A 7,389-nucleotide genomic window follows, 5' to 3' on the forward strand; every position below is an offset into this window, starting at 1 on the left:
TTCATTTTGCTAACGCTGTAAACTGTAAAACACCCAAAGCATTTAAGTGAATGATAAGCACATTCATTTGAGCACGTGCACATAAGTCAATTTTTTCTTCTTCTGATTAACACTTTTTATTGATTCAGACACATGAAACAGAAAAGCAAACATATATACACTGAATCAACTTTTAACCCCCATTATTCCCTTTCACTCTCCCAATCCCCAACACCACCCTGACCCTCAACAAATATCCCTGTGGTCCAGCTTGAGAATAAAATACATATATAATCACACACATTTAAAAAGACACATTTCTCTCCACTTCCCCTCCCTTAGAGCCTTCCAAAAATGCCAAACAGCCGCCCTATTTTTTTTATTAAATAACTCCAAGTTTCCCTGCCTTCTATATGACATTTCTTCGAATGCCGCCATCCTGCCCATCCCCTGAAATGAGGGCGCTCCAGCTGACTTCCATCCCCTAAGTATGACCTGCCTGCTGATCATAACACTGGCTAGGACCCAATTTTTTATGTATTTATCCCTTATATTAATGACCGCCCCGTCACCTAAAATACAGAGTCTGGGGCAAAATTAAATTTGAGTGCCCAATACGTCACACATAAAACTTTGAACCCTCAACCAAAAATCTTGGATCTTAACACACAGCCAAAAAACATGGGTTGTGTCCCCATCTTCTGATTGGCATCGCCAGCAGGTGGGTGTGTCTTTAAGACCAAGCCTATACAATCTAGTGGGGGTCCAATAAAATCGATGTAAAATCTTAAATTGCATAAGGCGCACTCTTGTATCTCTAGATGTAGACTTGACGTTTTTTATAATCCTAGCCCACACTCCCTCCAATACCAAGTTTAAATCTTTCTCCCATAATCTCTTGAGAGATGTTGAAGCTCCGTCCCCCAGACTCTTAATTAGCAGGGAGTAATACAGTGATGCCTCATGACCTTTTCCAAAAGCAGCAATCACCACTTCCAGGGTATCTGCCGCTTTAGGGGTGTGTATGCTTCTCCCAAAAATAGTACAAAGCAGGTGGTGCAGCTGTAAATACCTAAAGAATTAAGACCTGGGGATCCCAAAATGTTGAACATATTTTCAAATGATCGCAACACTCCACTCTCATATAGGTCACCAAGCGTATTAACCTCCCTCAAAATCCACTCTGTCCAGCAGAAAGGGGACTTATTAATAAATAAGTTTGAGTTCAGCCATATGCTGGAAGCTACATTTAAATAAATGTTTGAATTAAACACTGGACACTTTTGTCCATACCAAGTGCAAATGCGAGATAACGGGGTGTAACTTAACTTCTCCAGTTAGTTTGATCGAAAGGCTTTGCAATGGCGAAATAGGGGCAAGAATTTCCTGTTCAATACAAAACCAGAGAGGGGCTCTCTCTCAGATGGAAGCGACCAATGAGCCAAATGTCTGAGAAAAAATGCATAATAATAAAACAAAATCTTGGATAGGCCTAGCCCACCTTTGTTAATCAGCCTATGCAATTTACTGAAATGTAATCTGGGACGTTTACCATTCCAAATGAAGGACTTCGCTATGCTATCAAATTGCTTGAAATAAGAGAGGGGGACATCTGCAGGGAGAGATTGTAGCAGGTAGTTGAATTTGGGATACAATTCATATTAATAACATTAACCTTCCCAATCATAGATAAATGTAATGAAGCCCACCTGCCCACATCGCTCGAAAAACTTTTTGTTAAAGGGTCAAAATTAACTCTAACTAAATCACACAAATTCGCTGGGAATAAAATGCCCAAGTACTTAATGCCCTGTTTGGGCCACTGGAAGGCGCCCAGCTAAAAAGCCATTACTGGGCAGTACGCTGTCAGAGCCAAAGCTTCAGATTTATACCAATTAACTCTGTATCCTGAGAACTTAGAAAATGAATTAATAATTCTGTGGAGGCAAGGCATAGATCTAGTAGGGTCGGAGACGAATAATAAAATATCATCTGCATAAAGCAAAAGCTTATGTGCCACACCTCCCGCCACCACCCCTGTAAAATCATCCTCTTTCTTATCGTGGCTGCTAATGTTTCCAGGGCAAGACAGAACTATAATGTGGAAAGAGGGCAACCCTTCCGGGTGCCTCTATCCAGAGTAAAATAATCTGAAATTAATCCATTTGTTTGTACCGCTGCAACAGGGTGTCTATAAAATAACTTAATCCATCCAATAAAAGTATTCCCGAACCCGTATATTTCCAAAATCTTAAAAAGTTAACCCCATTGTACTATATCAAACGCCTTTTTGGCGTCAAGTGAGTGGCAGCGACCGGAGTCTGATCATTTGCCACTAACCACATAATATTGATGAAACGCCTGATGTTATCAGAAGAGCTACGAATAAACCCCACCTGATCTATATGTATAAGAGATGTCATAACTTTACTTAATCGGTTAGCCAAAATTTTTGACAATTTTTTTTTTTTTTTATCCCCTTTTCTCCCAATTTGGAATGCCCAATTCCCACTACTTAGTAGGTCCTCATGGTGGCGTGGTTATTCACCTCAATCCGGGTGGCGGAGGACAAGTCTCAGTTGCCTCCGCTTCTGAGACAGTCAATCCACGCATCTTATCACGTGGCTTGTTGTGCATGACACCGCGAAGACTCCCAGCATGTGGAGGCTCATGCTACTCTCCACGTGCCCCATTGAGAGTGAGAACCACTAATCTCGACCCTGAGGAGGTTACCCCATGTGACGCTACCCTTCCTAGCAACCGGGCCAATTTGGTTGCTTAGGAGACCTAGCTGGAGTCACTCAGCACACCCTGGATTCAAACTCGTGACTCCAGGGGTGGTAGTCAGCGTCAATACTCGCTGAGCTACCCAGGCCCCTTTGACAATATTTTAACGTCTAGCTGGATCAGGGAAATTGGATGGTAACACTTACACTCATTTGGAACTTTGTCCTTTTTAAGAATAACACTGATGCGGGCTTGTGTCATGGTCGGCGGAAGCTTTCCATTCTTTAATGATTCCGTATAGTACAGTTCTGTAGCACAAGATCTAAAAAATTCAGCGGCAAAGCCATCTGGCTCCAGAGCCTTGCCTGTAGGCAAGGCCTTAATTACCTCGCCAAGCTCCTCCAAGTTTATCTCAGAATCAAGAGAATTTTTTTGCTCAGTCATCAGTTTAGGAAGTTCTAATGGTTCCACAAAATGTCTAATATCTTCATCAGTAGATAAAGACATGGAACTATAGAGATCAATATAGAATTCTTTAAAAGCATTATTAATATCAATGGCCGAGGTAAATATTTCACCACCAGCAGATTTCACTGAGGGAATGGTAGAAAAAGACTCTCTCTGTTTTATATATCTAGCCAGAAGCTTTCCTCCTTTGTCCCCCGACACACTGTCTTGCCTTGAATAGCCAAATCTCCACCTTCTGCGACAAAATAGTATTATATCTGTATTTCAATCGGGTCAATTCTCTGAGGCCATTAGACGACATTCGGCGCTTCAGCTCTGCCTCGGCACTTTCAATATTCCCTTCCAATTCCACAAGTTCTTGTGCTTTGGATTTTTTGGTGAATGAGGCATACTGTATGATCCGGCCCCTGAGAACCACCTTAAGTGCCTCCCAAGCCACACCCACAGAGGATACTGAGGGCCAGTTGGTCTCCATACAGACATTGATTTCAGCCTTTAGCATTTGTTGGAATTCAGGATTTTACAAAAGGGATACATTAAAGCGCGAGCTACATGATTTCTTTTTCTCCGTATGTGGCAACACCTCTAACACACCAGGGCGTGATCTGAGACTAAAATGTTTTCAATTGAGCAATCAACAACAGATTAAATGAGGGACTTAGATATATTAAAAAATATATATATTCTAGAGTAAGTCTCTTATCGTATGATCTCAGAAATTTGGCCAGAATTGATCGGGGCCTGACTCTTTCCACGGATCGCCGAACTGGAACCCTGTGAGCTCGCTTGATTTCCAGCTTATGGCCTGCTATTTCAAGCAGACATGGAAAGAGCCCATCTAGGAATTTCACCATATCCTGTCCTACTTCGCCCTCAGGAATTCTGACGTTATGTACGTTATTCCGCCGGCTACGATTTTCCATGTCCTCCAACCTCTCTCAGACATGCTCCAAATCTACCTTGGTTGCTAGTGGATTAGCAGATAATTCCCTCTCCGATGACTCCAGGTAATCGATCCATTTCTCGAAATCCCCCACTCTTGTAACCACATCATTGAACTTCGCCTCTATGGCAGTGATCGATCGATGTATCACAGCAAGATCCTCCAAGTCAGCAACGACCTTCGTCAGCATTGCCGACATGTTCAACGTCTCTCGCCGCATTTCCTGCATCTCTCCGATCAAATCGACTCCCGGGCCCGCGGCCTGCTCAGGGGTATCAGCTTGAGCACGTGTCTTTTAATGTCTCCAGAGCCTGAGGATTTTGAATTCTTTGACATATTGTCCTCCTAGAACAGTTATGGAACAGAGTGTATCGAATCTCATCGGTTTATGTCATTAAAAGTGTTAAAACTAGCAAAGTGTGCAGAGATCACCGTTCACACGTCCGATACTCGCATGGCGTCATGTGACTCCCAGGTGACATATTTATAAAATATTTTCATACATTTAAATTTGATAAATTTCAATGTTTTATTCAGTAAGCTATTGGCCCAAGTTGTATGTAGTATAAATTTATGTTCAGTTTAAAAGAATGTTCTGGGTTCAATACAGGCTAAGCTCATTCGAGAGCATTTTTGGCATAATATTGGTTACCAAAAACAATTTATTTGACTTGTCCGTCCTTTTCTATAAAAAAGGAAAAATCTGGGTTACAGTAAGACACTTGTAATGGAAGTGAATGGGGCGAATTCATAAACCTTAAAATACTCACTGTTTCAAAAAATAGCCATAAGTTGTAAACAATATGCGTATTAACAGGATTTTATGCGTATTAACAGGTACAGTTCATTTAACCCTTAAAGGGATAGTTCACCCAAAAGTTAGAATTCTCTCATCATTTACTCACCCTCATGTCATCCCAGATGTGTATGGCTTTCTTTTTTCTGCTGAACACAAACAAAGATTTTTAGAAGAATATCTCAGCTCTGTAGGTCCATATAATGCAAGTGAATTGTGATCAGGCCTTTAGAAGCTCCAAAAAGGAGATAAATTCATCATAAATGTAATCAGTAAGACTCCAGTGGTTTAATCAATGTCTTCTGAAGCGATCCAGTTGATTTTGGATGAGAACAACCTAAAATTAAAACAGCAGTGTATTGAACCTTGATTACACTTCCTATTGATCTGTTTCATGTGATGTCACTATATGACTGCGCCACCATGTTTGTGACCAAAATTCCATATTTCTTCATTGTGCTGCACTGTGGGATGAGGCAAACATCAGCTAAATTTTTGTTTCTATTTATAAATCTTGAAAAGGTGATGCTGCTGTTTAATGACCAGAGCCAAAATGTAATTTTTCTTTCAATAAAGCTTTATCTTTTAAGTTCATTTTGTCAAAAACAAGCAGTAATGAAGGTACAGAGCACGGATAAAAACACATGTTGGTTTTTGCTCAGAGCTGAGATATTCTTCAAAAAAATCTTTGTTTGTGTTCAGCAGAAAAGAGAAAGTCATACACATCTGAGAGGGCATGAGGGTGAGTAAATGATGAGAGAATTTTCATATTTGGGTGAACTATCCCTTTAAATCGCCAAACAAGTTTTCACCAAAAAAGCTACACATAAGCTACACATATGTATTTTCTCAGGTACATTTTGAGTCTAAATAAACACAACTTACATAATTACAGTAGTACACCCAAATGACAATAGTCATATCATACCGTTCATGTGTTACACTTACTGTAGTTTAATTCCACGTTGCTGCTTCATCAGATAGCAATGTCAAATGTAAATTAAGTCAATCACTGACACATCAGCTCCAACTTGAGTAAGAAATAGCATATATAATACGTATGTGTACACACACATGGAATACTAATAATTCAATATTGTTGCCAAGAAAATCAACTTATTATAGTAGTCATTTGTCTTGTAACAGCCATTTTCAGGTCTCTCCAGAGATATTTGATTGGGTTCATATCCGGGCTCTAGCTGGGCCACTCAAGGACATTCACAGAGTTGTCCCTAAGCCACACTTGTGTTGTCTTGGCTGTGTGCTTAGGGTCATTGTTCTGTTGCAAGGTGAACCTTCGGCCCAGTCTGAGGTCCTGAGCGCTCAGGAACAGGTTTTCATTAAGGATATCTCTGTATTTTGCTGCATTCAGCTTTCCTTCAACCCTGACCAATCCCTCAGTCCCTGCCGCTGAAAAACACCCCAATAACATGATGCTACCACCATCATGCTTCACCGTTGGGTTAGTATTGCGCAGGTGATGAGCGGTGCCTGGATTCCTCCAGACATGACGCTTGGAATTGAGGCCAAATAGTTCAGTCTTCATTTCATCAGACCAGAGAATCTTGTTTCTCACAGTCTGCGAGCTTTTTTGCAAATTCCAAACAGGCTTTCATGTGTCTTGCACTGAGGAGAGGCTTCTGTCTGGCAACCGTGATGGTTGTCCTTCTGCAAGTTCCTCCCATTTTCACTCATGATCTCTGGAGCTCAACCAGAGTGACCATCAGGTTCTTGGTCACCTCTCTTACCAAGGCCCTTCTAACCAATTGCTCAGTTTGGCCGGGCAGAGTCCTGGTTGTTCCAAACTTCTTCCATTTAAGAATTATGGAGGCCACTGTGTTCTTAGAATCCTTCAATGCAACTGACATTTTTTTGTAGCCTTCCCCAGATCTGTGCCTCAACACAATCCTGTCTCTGAGCTCTGTAGGCAGTTCCTTTTACCTCATGGCTTGTTTTTTTCTCTGATATGCATTTTCAGCTGTGAGACCTTATATAGACAGGTGTGTGCCTTTCTAAATCATGTCCAATCAATTGAATTTGCCACAGATGGACTCCAATCCAAGTGTAGAAACATCTCAAAGATGATCCAGAGGAATGGGATGCACCTGAGCTAAATTTCATAAACATGTCATAGCAAAGGGTCTGAATACTTATGTCAATGTGACATTTAAGATTTTTTTTATTAATAAATTTGCAAAGTTATCTAAAATCTGTTTTTTTGCTTTGTCATTATTAAAAAAACATTTAAAGCATTTTAGCATAAGGCTGCAACATAACAAAATGTGAAAAAATGAAGGGGTCTGAATACTTTCTGAATGCACTGTATCTACGATCATTAATGGCCCTATACACTTTTGGTAATTAAGCAGTTATAAAATTATAATTTTTCAATTTTTCCATATTTTTTGTTGCACTTCAGAAGAGAAAGGTTGAAGAATACTAAAGCGGTGTGGGCATAACTCTAAAAATAGATGAG

This window comes from Myxocyprinus asiaticus, chromosome 2 (assembly GCF_019703515.2).
Source record: "Myxocyprinus asiaticus isolate MX2 ecotype Aquarium Trade chromosome 2, UBuf_Myxa_2, whole genome shotgun sequence".
Taxonomy (NCBI): Eukaryota; Metazoa; Chordata; class Actinopteri; order Cypriniformes; family Catostomidae; genus Myxocyprinus; species Myxocyprinus asiaticus.